This window comes from Choloepus didactylus, chromosome 2, assembly GCF_015220235.1.
Source record: "Choloepus didactylus isolate mChoDid1 chromosome 2, mChoDid1.pri, whole genome shotgun sequence".
Lineage (NCBI taxonomy): Eukaryota > Metazoa > Chordata > Mammalia > Pilosa > Megalonychidae > Choloepus > Choloepus didactylus.
In genome coordinates this window covers 141,478,505-141,492,359 of record NC_051308.1, presented here as the reverse complement: position 1 = coordinate 141,492,359, position 13,855 = coordinate 141,478,505, and the positions used below count along the sequence as shown (strand labels likewise).

The 13,855-nt window shown below is 35.8% G+C and overlaps 1 protein-coding gene across 2 annotated transcripts in view; it reads right to left on the bottom strand.

The window, feature by feature from the left end:
* LRRC39 (leucine rich repeat containing 39) overlaps positions 1 to 11,079 on the bottom strand; it is a 44,279-nt gene extending 33,200 nt beyond the window's left edge. The window contains exons 1-2 of one of the 2 annotated variants that reach the window (XM_037826549.1): positions 10,961 to 11,079; positions 7,426 to 7,657 (exon numbers count right to left, since the gene is read on the bottom strand). The gene's annotated coding sequence lies outside the window, so the exon portion shown is untranslated. The remainder of the gene's footprint in view (positions 1 to 7,425; positions 7,658 to 10,960) is intronic. The other variant, XM_037826550.1, reaches the window with a different exon arrangement.
* Positions 11,080 to 13,855: the final 2,776 nt, after the last annotated feature.

Below are 13,855 nucleotides of genomic sequence, written 5' to 3'. Positions count from 1 at the left end.
TTTATGAAGCTAACATCAATCTAATACCAAAACCAGGCAAAGATGCTACAAAAAAGGAAAACTACCGGCCAATCTCCCTAATGAATATAGATGCAAAAATCCTCAACAAATACTTGCAAATCGAATCCAAAGACACATTAAAAAAATCATACACCATGACCAAGTGGGGTTCATTCCAAGCATGCAAGGATGTTTCAACATAAGAAAAACAGTCAATGCATTACAACACATTAACAAGTCAAAAGGGAAAAATCAATTGATCATCTCAATAGATGCTGAAAAAGCATTTGACAAAATCCAACATCCCTTTTTGATAAAAACACTTCAAAAGGTAGGAATTGAAGGAAACTTCCTCAACATGATAAAGAGCATATATGAAAACCCACAGCCAGCATAGTACTCAATGGTGAGAGACTGAAAGCCTTCCCTCTAAGATCAGGAACAAGACAAGGATGCCCGCTATCACCACTGTTATTCAACATTGTGCTGGAAGTGCTAGCCAGGGCAATCCGGCAAGACAAAGAAATAAAAGGCATCCAAATTGGAAAAGAAGAAGTAAAACTGTCATTGTTTGCAGATGATATGATCTTATATCTAGAAAACCCTGAGAAATCGACGATACACCTACTAGAGCTAATAAACAAATTTAGCAAAGTAGCGGGATACAAGATTAATGCACATAAGTCAGTAATGTTTCTATATGATAGAAATGAACAAACTGAAGAGACACTCAAGAAAAAGATACCATTTTCAATAGCAACTAAAAAAATCAAGTACCTAGGAATAAACTTAACCAAAGATGTAAAAGACCTATACAAAGAAAACTACATAACTCTACTAAAAGAAATAGAAGCGGACCTTAAAAGATGGAAAAATATTCCATGTTCATGGATAGGAAGACTAAATGTCATTAAGATGTCAATTCTACCCAAACTCATCTACAGATTCAATGCAATCCCAATCAAAATTCCAACAACCTACTTTGCAGACTTGGAAAAGCTAGTTATCAAATTTATTTGGAAAGGGAAGATGCCTTGAATTGCTAAAGACACTCTAAAGAAGAAAAACAAAGTGGGAGGACTTATACTCCCTGACTTTGAAGCTTATTATAAAGCCACAGTTGCCAAAACAGCATGGTACTGGCACAAAGATAGACATATAGATCAATGGAATCGAATTGAGAATTCAGAGATAGACCCTCAGATCTATGGCCGACTGATCTTTGATAAGGCCCCCAAAGTCACTGAACTGAGTCATAATGCTCTTTTCAACAAATGGGGCTGGGAGAGTAGGATATCCATATCCAAAAGAATGAAAGAGGACCCCTACCTCACCCCCTACACAAAAATTAACTCAAAATGGACCAAAGATCTCAATATAAAAGAAAGTACCATAAAACTCCTAGAAGATAATGTAGGAAAACATCTTCAAGACCTTGTATTAGGCGGACACTTCCTAGACTTTACACCCAAAGCACAAGCAACAAAAGAGAAAATAGATAAATGGGAACTCCTCAAGCTTAGAAGTTTCTGCACCTCAAAGGAATTTCTCAAAAAGGTAAAGAGGCAGCCAACTCAATGGGAAATAATTTTTGGAAACCATGTATCTGACAAAAGACTGATATCTTGCATATACAAAGAAATCCTACAACTCAATGACCATAGTACAGACAGCCCAATTATAAAATGGGCAAAAGATATGAAAAGACAGTTCTCTGAAGAGGAAATACAAATGGCCAAGAAACACATGAAAAAATGTTCAGCTTCACTAGGTATTAGAGAGATGCAAATTAAGACCACAATGAGATACCATCTAACACCGGTTAGAATGGCTGCCATTAAACAAACAGGAAACTACAAATGCTGGAGGGGATGTGGAGAAATTGGAACTCTTATTCACTGTTGGTGGGACTGTATAATGGTTCAGCCACTCTGGAAGTCAGTCTGGCAGTTCCTTAGAAAACTAGATATAGAGCTACCATTCGATCCAGCGATTGCACTTCTCGGTATATACCCGGAAGATCGGAAAGCAGTGACACGAACAGATATCTGCACGCCAATGTTCATAGCAGCATTATTCACAATTGCCAAGAGATGGAAACAACCCAAATGTCCTTCAACAGATGAGTGGATAAATAAAATGTGGCATATACACACGATGGAATACTACGCGGCAGTAAGAAGGAACGATCTCGTGAAACATATAACAACATGGATGAACCTTGAAGACATAATGCTGAGCGAAATAAGCCAGGCACAAAAAGAGAAATATTATATGCTACCACTAATGTGAACTTTGAAAAATGTAAAACAAATGGTTTATAATGTAGAATGTAGGGGAACTAGCAGTAGAGAGCAATTAAGGAAGGGGGAACAATAATCCAAGAAGAACAGATAAGCTATTTAACGTTCTGGGGATGCCCAGAAATGACTATGGTCTGTTAATTTCTGATGGATATAGTAGGAACAAGTTCACAGAAATGTTGCTATATTATGTAACTTTCTTGGGGTAAAGTAGGAACATGTTGGAAGTTAAGCAGTTATCTTAGGTTAGTTGTCTTTTCTTACCCCCTTGTTATGGTCTCTTTGAAATGTTCTTTTATTGTATGTTTGTTTTCTTTTTAACTTTTTTTTTCATACAGTTGATTTAAAAAAGAAGGGAAAGTTAAAAAAAAAAAAAAAGAAGAAAAACAAGGAAAAAAAAAAAAGATGTAGTGCCCCCTTGAGGAGCCTGTGGGAATGCAGGGGTATTCGCCTACCCCACCTCCATGGTTGCTAACATGACCACAGACATAGGGGACTGGTGGTTTGATGGGTTGAGCCCTCTACCATAAGTTTTACCCTTGGGAAGACGGTTGCTGCAAAGGAGAGGCTAGGCCTCCCTATATTTGTGCCTAAGAGTCTCCTCCTGAATGCCTCTTTGTTGCTCAGATGTGGCCCTCTCTCTCTGGCTAAGCCAACTTGAAAGGTGAAACCACTGCCCTCCCCCCTACGTGGGATCAGACACCCAGGGGAGTGAATCTCCCTGGCAATGTGGAATATGACTCCCGGGGAGGAATGTAGACCCGGCATCGTGGGAGGAGAACATCTTCTTGACCAAAAGGGGGATGTGAAAGGAAATGAAATAAGCTTCAGTGGCAGAGAGATTCCAAAACGAGCCGAGAGATCACTCTGGTGGGCACTCTTACGCACACTTTAGCCAACCCTTTTTAGGTTCTAAAGAATTGGGGTAGCTGGTGGTGGATGCCTGAAACTATCAAACTACAACCCAGAACCCATGAATCTCGAAGACAGTTGTATAAAAATGTAGCTTATGAGGGGTGACAATGGGATTGGGAAAGCCATAAGGACCACACTCCACTTTGTCTAGTTTATGGATGGATGTGTAGAAAAGTAGGGGAAGGAAACAAACAGACAAAGGTACCCAGTGTTCTTTTTTACTTCAATTGCTCTTTTTCACTCTAATTATTATTCTTGTTATTTTTGTGTGTGTGCTAATGAAGGCGTCAGGGATTGATTTAGGTGATGAATGTACAACTATGTAATGGTACTGTAAACAATCGAAAGTACAATTTGTTTTGTAAGACTGCGTGGTATGTGAATATATCTCAATAAAATGATGATTAAAAAAAAATGTATGGGATATAGCTAAGGTAATTCTTAGGTGATAATTTATAGCCCTAATTACATATATATATATATATTAGAAAAAAGGGAGCTAAAAATTTTACGTCTATCTTGAGAAGTCAGGTAAAGAAAACAAAACAAGCCCAAAGAAAATATAAGAAAGGAAATAAAGATAGAAGTTTAAATCTTTAAATTAAAAAATGATACAATAGAATAAATAGGATAAATGGAGAAAAATGGAGTACCTTTGAAAAGACTAATAGGGATAATCAAGCAAAAAAGAAGGCACAAATAAAGGTTTCAGAAATTTAAAAGGAATTTACACAGATATGTAGACTTGAAAATGATGTTAAAGAATATTAAGAAAAATGTACGCTTATGAATTCAAAATTTTAGTAGAAATGGGCACGTCTAGAAAAATACAACTTACAAAAACTAACACAAGGAGAAAAAGAAAACCTGAATAATTCATATCTATTAAAGAAATTGTGTCCATAATTTAAAACTCCCCCACAAAAAAAAAGTCCAGGTCTAGAGATGGCTTCAATGGCGTGTTCTACCAAATATTTAAGGTAAAAACAACACTAATCTTAGCATAAACTCTTCCAAAAAAATATAAAATAAGGGATCCTTCCTAATTCAGAAAATAACATTAGCATAACTTTGATATCAAACCCTAATAAGAATAGTTCTAGAAAGAAAAATACAGGCTAATCTCACTAATTATGTATTTTGGAAAAATTTCTAAAACAAATATTAGCCAACAAAATCTGGCAATATATAAAAAGGAAAATACAGCAGAACTACACTGAGTTTATTCCAGGTATTCAAGGATTACTTAATGTTGAAAATTAATTAATGTAACATTACAAATTAATAGATTAGAGAAGATAAAAACATATAATCATGCCAATGGATGTAGGAAATCATTAGATAAAATTCAAAATCATATCAGGATTAAGAAACAACTCTGTTAAAAAAAAAACCTCTTACAAGCTATAAATAGAAGGTAATTTCTTTAAACTGATAATATACATTAAGCTTCTTACTTAATAGTGAAACATTGAAACTTTCCATTTTGTTGGGAATAAGTCAAAGATGCCTGCTCTTTCTATTTCCATTCAACATCATACAGGAGGTTCTGCCCATTGCAATAAGAAAAGGCATAAGGAATCAAAAGGAAAGAAACAAAAAGACATTTTTTATGGGTACAATTACTAACTACAAAATCCAAAAGAATCTACAAATAAGGATATAGAATTAATAAGAATGTTTAGCAAGATGGCTGAAAGCAAAGTCAGTATTTAAACATCAATAATGTATTTCTATATTCCAGCAAAATTTTAGACATTAAATTCTTTAAAAGGTGTCATAAAAAAATCAAGATCTTAAGAATAAACAGGATTTTTAAGACATCCCCCACAGGAAACTAAAATAGTGAAATTAATGAAATACTAAATAAATGGAGATGTAATATCATACCCATCAATGGGAAGACTCAACACTGTAAAGATGTCAATTATCCCCATATTTATACTCAATCCCAATAAAAATCTGCTAGGGAAGTTATGAGTTGGGAATTTGACAAGCAAATTCGAGTATTTAATGACAACGCAAAGCATACAAAATAACCAAGTTATTCTTGCAGAAGAAAACAAAAGAGGGAGGACTTATTCTAGTCTATCAGGATCTCTTTTTTTTATTTTTTTTATTCAATTTTATTGGACATATTCACATATCTTACAATCATCCATGGTGTACAATCAGCTGTTCACAGTAAGTCATATAGTTGTGCATTCATCACCCCAATCTATTTTTGAACATTTCCTAATGTTATTTTTCCAGAAAAGGTAAAAATAAGAATAAAAATTAAAGTAGAACAGAACACCCAAATCATCCTCCCACTCTCACCCTATTTTTCATTTAGTTTTTGTCCACATTTTCTTTCATCCATCCATAGGCTGGATAAAGGGAGTGAGATCCACAAGGCTTTCACAACCACACTGTCACCCCTTGTAATCTACCTTGTTATACAATCATCTTCAAGAGTTAAGGCTAGTGGGTTGGAGTTTGCTCGTTTCAGGTATTTACTTCTAACTATTCTAATACCTTAAAACGTAAAAAGTGTTACCTTTATTGCATACGAGTGCCCACAAGGGTGACCTCTCATCACCATTTGAAATCTCTCAGCCACTGAAACTTTATTTTATTTCATTTCACATCACACTTTTGGTCAGAAGGTGTTTCAATCCCATGCTGTCGGGTCCAGATTCATCCTTGGGAGTCATATCCTGTGTTGCCAGAAAGATTTACACCCCCGGGAGTCAGATCCCACATAGGGGGGAGGGCAGCGAGTTCACCTGCCAGTTGGGTTAGCTAGAGAGAGAGGGCCATATCTGAGCAACAAAGAGGTACTCAGGGGGAGACACTTAGGCACAATTATAAGCAGGTTTAGCCTCTCCTTTGCAGTAACGAGCTTCATAAGGGCAGACCCCAAGATAGAGGTCTCGGCATACCAAACCTCCAGTCCTCAATGTTTGTGAGAATGTCAGCAATGATCCAGGTGAGGAAGTCCAACACTTCTGCATTTTTCTTCAGCTCCTCAGGGGAGCCCTATCAGGATCTCTTTTAAAGCTATAGTAATAGTGTCATATTGGTAAAAGAACAGACCATCAGATCATAGCGGAACAGAGAACACCACAAACAAGCCCACACATAAATGGGCACTGCAGAATATTGAGGGAATGATTTTTTTTTAATGATGCTGGAACATGTTGAATATCCATATGGAATTAAAATTAATTCCAGGTGAATTACAGACCTAAAAGTGAAGGTGAAACTTTAAAAAAAGCTTTTAGGAGGTGATATGACTTACGTCCTTAAGTGAAAGTATAAAAAAAGCTTTTAGGAGGTGATATGACTTATGTCCTTAGGCTAGGGAACACTTTTTAAAACAGAACACAAAGCAAATCCATAAAGGAAAAATATTGATAAATTGGACCACATTAAAATCAGGAACTTTATTGAAAGACAACATTTAGAGTCTAAAAAGTAATTCCATGGGCTGGGAGAAGATATTGGCAACACATATAAGCCCTGCCAAAGGGCTTATAACTAGACTATGTAAAGAACTCCTAAAAATCAACCATAAAAGGAAAATAAAGTGGATTTCAACAGACAACTTGAAAAAGGTAAAATCCAAATAACCAAAAAACATGAAAATTTGCTCAGTTTTATGAATATGTGAATTAAAACCATAATGAGGTACCAATTACACCTGTCATAATGACTAAAATTAAAATGAGTGTATCAAGTGTTGGTGAGAATTTGAGAAACAGAAATTCTCACACACTGCTGCTGGTATACTGGTGGAGGTATAAATTAGTGTAATCACTGGAACAGAGTTTGGCGTTATCTACTAATATCGAAGATATGCACAGGGTATGATCCAGCAATTCCTCTCCAAGGTATATACATAACAGGAATTGTGTGGCTCCCGGAAACATGAACAATAAATGAACAATAAGCAGGGTTATTTTAAAAAAAAAAAAAAGGAAGCAATCCAAATATCCATCAACAGCAATTAAATGTGTATATATTTATACAATGGAGTTCTATACAGCAAACCATTGGGGCAGTCAATGAATCACATAAACATATATAAAACTATATATTATATTTATACAAAGTTTTAAAGATAAGCAAAACAAAATTACCCTATTTAGGATTCCATATTTAGGGGTATAACAATAAAGAAAACCAAGGAAGTAATTAGCATAAAAGTCAGAAGAGTGATTACCTTTAGGCAGGAAGAGGGGTGGTGTAATTGGGAAGGTGTATTCTGAGAGCTTTTGGAGTGCTGGCAATATGATATTTCTAGATTTGGATGATGATTGCACAGCTGTTCACTTTACAATACTTTGTTAAATTGTACACTTATTCCTTATATTCTTTTCTGTGTTGTTATATTTCACATTAAGAAAGTTTTTATTTTTAAGGTTATGAGACTCTTGTAGACTTAATTCCAAAATCTGAAAAGAACAATATGAGAAGAGGAAATACAGATTGATTCTACTCTTGAACATAGATGCAAAAATCCTAAATTAATTTGAGCATATTGAATTCTTCAAAATATAGAATGGAAAATAAAACATTATTACTAAACATCATTGCCAGTTTCACAGATCCTCAGCTAGAGGGGAATTTTGCCTTAGGACAATCATACATGTGACTGATTTTGATGGAATCTTGTACTTTCTTATTGTTACTGAAATTATTTAAGTTTTTGTGATATTGTAATGAGATATTTGTATTTTGTATATGGAAAGAACATGCTTTTTCTGGAGTCCAGGGGGTGGGATGTACCAGTTTGTCTATATTATGTCCCCCAGAAAAAGCCATGTTCTTTGATGCAATCTTGTGGAGGCAGACATATTAGTGTTAATTAAATTGGAACCTTTGGATTAGGTTGTTTCCATGGAGATGTGACCCACCCACCTGTAGGTAATTAACTCTGATTAGATCATTTCCATGAAGGCATGACCCCACCTATTCAGCATGGGCCTTGATTAGTTTACTAGAGCCCTATATAAGAGCTCAGACAAAAGGAGCTTGCTGCTGCAACTTAAAGAGACATTTTGAAGACAACCATTGAAAGCAGAGTTTTGCTGATGCTTTGGAGGTACTAGCCCAGAGTTTGTCCCAAGAGGCTGATACAGAGACATTTTGGAGAATGCCATTTTAGAAATGCAACCTGGGAGCAAGCAGATGCCAGCCACGTGCCTTCCCAGCTAAGAGAAGTTTTCTGGACACCAATGGCCATTCTTCAGCGAAGAATGTTGTTGATGCCTTCCCTTGGACACTTTATGGCCAAGACTGTAACTCCTTAACCAAATAAACCTCCTTTATAAAAGCCAATCCATCTCTGGTGTTTTGCAATTGGCAGCATTAGCAAACTGGAACATATACCTTACAAGAATGAATATTACAAACATAACACTAAGCAAAAGAAGTAAGACCCAAGAGAATAAGTAGAATGTCATTCCATTTATATAAAGGTTAAAAGTAGACAAAAGTAAACTATAAAAGGAACACATAAATGAGCAGTTAAACTATTAAGGAAAGCAAAGAAGTTATTACCCTTAAAATCCAAACAGTAGTTAACTCTGGGAAAAGGGATGTGGTCTGAATGGGGAGAAAGCAAGCATTGGGGTGATGCTAATGTTCTGCTTCTTGACCAGAGTGGTTAATACATGCATTTTTGCTTTGCAATTATTCATTATCCTGTACATTTATTTTTGAGCATTTTGATTATGTATGTTATATTTTTTTAATTTAAAAAAATTATAAACAATTCCCAAGTCTGCAGGAGCCAGCTTGGTGAATGGGAAACAAAAACAAAAACAAAAACAAAAAAGAAAACAAAAACAAAAAACCATACCCAGAGACACCATTGAGTAACTTTAGAGCACTTCATATAAAATGAAGATCTTAAAAATTTTCAAAAAGTAAAACAGTTAATACTGAAAGGACCTGGGACCAAACTGGGCAATGCCTTCAAAATTCTGAGAGACAATTCTTTTATACTTGGAATTCTATACTCAAATATTCAATGACATATGAAAGCAGAACAAAAATGTTTTCACACATTTTGCCTTTGGTGAACTGTTTCTTAGGAAGCCAAACCATCCTCTACCACAGCTCCACAGCTAATGTCTAAAATTGATAAGGCAGTAACTGCCTTTGAAAAAGAAAAAAAGCAACATGAAGGTAACCATGAAAAACTAAATCTGGAAACGGTTTCAATGGTTACTTCTGGGGAGCAGGGTTGTGATAGGGAAGAATGGGGTAGAGATTATTATTTTTCATTAATAACTCCTTCTCAATTATTGATCTTTTTTAATTAAAAATGTTTTGTGTGTGTGTGCAAAGAATGTGTCACAAAGAAAAAATGTTTAAAATTTCAAAACTGATGTATTGTTGGCAAATATGCAGAAAATTATTAGGAGAAAGTGCAACTGAGAAGTTAGGATTTAACAAATGATTATGACTACTGAATCATTATACAAATATTTCTTCCTACCTTCTAGTGAATTAGAATAACTGGAATGAAATACCTGAAATTATTTAACCATAATCCAGTTGCTTTTGATTTTTGATAATGATTGTATAACTTATATAGTTTTCATCTTGTGACCTTGTAACAATAAAAACCTGGCTATTGACCCTCACTTGTACCCCCTTTACCTGTTTTTTTTTTTTTTTTTTAACTTTAGAAACTTGTAATCACAAGGATAAACCCCCTAATGCTTCAATCAGCTGAGAACTAACTGTTGCCTTGGTTCTAGCACAATTCTACTCCTTTACATTTGTAAATTGTTTCTGCCTATACTTGCTATTGTGATGGTAATAACCCCAGCCTCCTTTCTGCTTATACCTGATATTGTAATGCTAACAACTCAATCTCCCCTTGTTTGAATCCATAAAAACCTTGAATTCCTTCCACTAGTGGGAGACAGATTTTTAAGCCAATAGAATATCTGATCTCCTGTTTCACACCAAGCAATAAACTCTTTCTCTCTTGAATCCCTAGTGCCACAGGAATTGGTTATTTGAGCACATTGTGCAAAGAACCTACTTCTCTTGTCTGGTAATTTTCAACATCACATACAGAATTTACTCAGGAACGAATTGTGAGATCCTTTGCAACCAAGAAACCTTGGGGTATGTATGCTGGTGAAAGTACCCAGGCATATCAGTCAACCAATAATTTATTGTCTCAGGTTTTAGCAAGTTTGCATTTGTTTATCAAATTTTAAGAAAGTATATTTTAAAAATCCCACGTAAGTATCTATATGGATATATGCATTTTACTAGATATCTATAAATATTCATTCATTTGCTAATTCAGTTCCTAATTGCATTTAACTGGACCATCCATCAGATTTCCTTTAATTACCAATTTCCCATAGAGGAAATCAAGACAATAATGACATGAGTATTTCTGCCTCTAGCACAGGGTTGTGATCTCTACATTGATTACTACCATAGCAAGAAAGCACCGAGCATGGCAGTGGCATGACTGGGCGAGTCAGCTTCTCAAAGTCAAAAGAATGCAAAAGAAATACCATCTCAGAAAACATTTTTCTTACTTCTCAGGAAATCAATCTTCCATGGGAGGACAATTACAGGAGTGATTATGAACCGCTAAAGAGACTTTTAAATTCAATTCCAAGTTTACTTTTATTCCGACAAACATAGACAGAGGTAAAGACATCATTGGCAATCAGCTTACGTGTGAAGAATGGAAGAAAATATTTTTGAAAAATACTTACCACTGTCAGTGGATGCAGAAGCTGACATTCCCAAATTTAGTGATTATGAGCTAAGAGTGGATTGCAGGGGGAATTGTTTTCAGTGAGGCTCCAAGTGACTGAAATATGCAGACAGGCTGTAACCAAGTGAAATGTAATGTCAGCCCAGTTCTAATTTTAGCCTTGTGGACAAAGCTGAGAATAGCAAGAATCACATGGGACTTCTGTGCAGAGGATCAACTGATAATGCATGTGAGTGCATTCTGTAAACAGCAAAATACTACACTACAGGCACTGTACAAATATGAGGCATAAATATTTATAAACTGCTGAAAAATAATTCTTATTAAATGTCCTCCCACTTTTCATGACTAATGCATTTTTAGTATTCAATTGAATTTAATGAATCTGTGCTCATCATAGAAAATTGGAAATATGCTGATGTATGGCATAACAAAAACCCTACTTATTAAACCATAGATACGCAAATTTTTAACCTAAAGATACAGATGCTTCAGAATAAAACAAAAATGAAGAATAAGTATGGGTAACAGAGGAGCCCCAAACTTCTGTTGTATCTGGATTTCAAATTTAATGTCTCTCAACCTGTATCCCTTCAACCTTTGTAGATATTAGTTAATTCCAGAGTCTTTAAAAAAATCATGTATTTATCCTTTGAATTGGTAATATATGCATATGAAACAAAAAGATATTAAATCATGACACCATCCTTGCCTCCAGCCATTTAATTCTCTTCTCTGAAGTGAATCACTATTACAGGTTGGTTGTGCTCCCTTCCAAACATAGTTTGTGAACCTATAAGCATAAATATGCCCATATTCTTTAAAAGCACACACATGTCCTGGCAAGCACACACACAAACGGTAGCACACTGTGGCATCCCCCAGCCTGAGCAAAACAGGCCTGGGGACCTTGGCGCACAGCAGTCTGCATGACTTAGGCAGCTAATGTCTAATCTATCATCTTTGTAAGACAGTAAAGAGAAAACGGTAAATTAACCTTAAAATGCAACTTTAAAATGTGAAATGAGAAGTAAGCAGGAGGTGAGAAACTCTTGATCTCACAAAAGAGCAAGATGTAAATGAACCCCAGACCTTCCCCCGTCAAATGTTAATCTAGTCTACCCGCTTCCTGGCTCCCAAATGTTATCACTCTTGTGGTTATCTACAAAACCCCATCCTATAATTCTTCTCTCCTTCCTGCATCACCCCCATGTCACAGGACCCTGTTCCTGTGTCTATGTTCTCCCACCCTCAGGGATGTCTTTGTCTTAAACCCTTATAACTTTCTTGAACAGTTAGCTTGGTTGTGTTGTCAACTTCCCTGCGAATGCGATGGCCACCTGGTGTAAGAGAGCTGTCATGATCTCTTCGCAACTTCTCATCCTGTTGGTAAGTCCTGAATAAAAGTTCATGTATCAGAAAATGCCCAGTATCTTCTTTGGCCTCTGGACTGGCAAAGCCCTCATGGGCTGTAAAACACACTATATACATTCTTTTGTATCATGTTTTCTTCACTTAGCATATGTAGTGATTTGAAGCTGTATGTAACCCAGAAAAACATGCTCTTAAATCTAAACCATTCCTGTGGGTACCAACCCATTACATGTAGGACTTTTGATGACATTACTTTAGTTAAGGTGTGACCCACCTCAATCAAGACAGGTTTTAATTCTATTATTGGTGTCCTTTATAAGCAGAATGAAACTCAGACAGACAGAAGAAAGAAAAAAAAAAAAAAAGGCATGGAAGCAAATAACTGAAATTCAATGGAACCCGGAAGAGAATAGAGAGACCAGGAGAGTCCGCCATATGCTTTGTCTTGTTACATGCTAAGGACAAAAGATTGCCAGCAGCCAGCCCCAGAATGCCACAGGCTTTAGGAAGAAAGCATCACCCTGATGATGCCTTCATGATGCCTAGATTTGGACTTTTTCCTAGATTCAAGTCATGAGCAAATAAATTCCCATTGTTTAACCTGACCCATATATTATTGAGATTGTTCACATACGATACAACCATCCAAAGATCCAAAGTGTACAATCAGTTGCCCATGGTACCATCATATAGCTGTGCATCCATCAACATAATTAATTTTTTTTCAATTTTTAGTACATTTTCATTACTCCAGAAAAGGAATAAAGACCAAAAAAAAAAAAAAAAAGGAAACCCAAATCCTCCCATAACCCTAACCACATACCCCTCTTATTGATTCATAGTTTTGGTATAGTAAATTTGTTACTGTTGATGAAAGAAAGAATGTTAAAATACTACTAACTGTAATATGTAGTTTGCAATAGGTATATATTTTTTCCCTATATGCCTCTCTATTGTTAACCCAGAAGACAAGGAAGAGACAAAGAAACTACATGTTCCTTGCCATCTGACAGAGGAGCCAGGGATTACCAGCAGTCAGTCTTTAGGAAGAAAGCATCACCTTGATGATGCCTTGATTTGGACATTTTCTCAGCCTCAAAACTGTAAGAAAATAATTCCCATTGTTTAAGTCAATTCATTTCAAGGTACTTGCTGGAGCAGTCTAGGAAACTAAAACAGGTTGCTTCCATCTTCTGGCAATTGTGAATAATGTTGCTATGAACATCAGTGTTCAAATACCTGTTTGAATCCCTGCTTTCAATTCTTTTGGGTATATACCTAGATGTGGTATTGCCAGGTCATTTGGTAATTCTATATTTATCTTTCTGAGGAACTGCTAAACAGTCTCCCACAATGGCTCCACCATTTTACATTATCACCAACAATGAATGAGTGTTCCTATTTCTCCACATCCTCTCCAACACTTGTAATTTTCCATTTTTTAAAATAGTAGTCAGTCTAGTGGGTATGAAATGGAATCTCAGTGTGGGTCTGAAATAGAATTTCATGGTTTTGATTT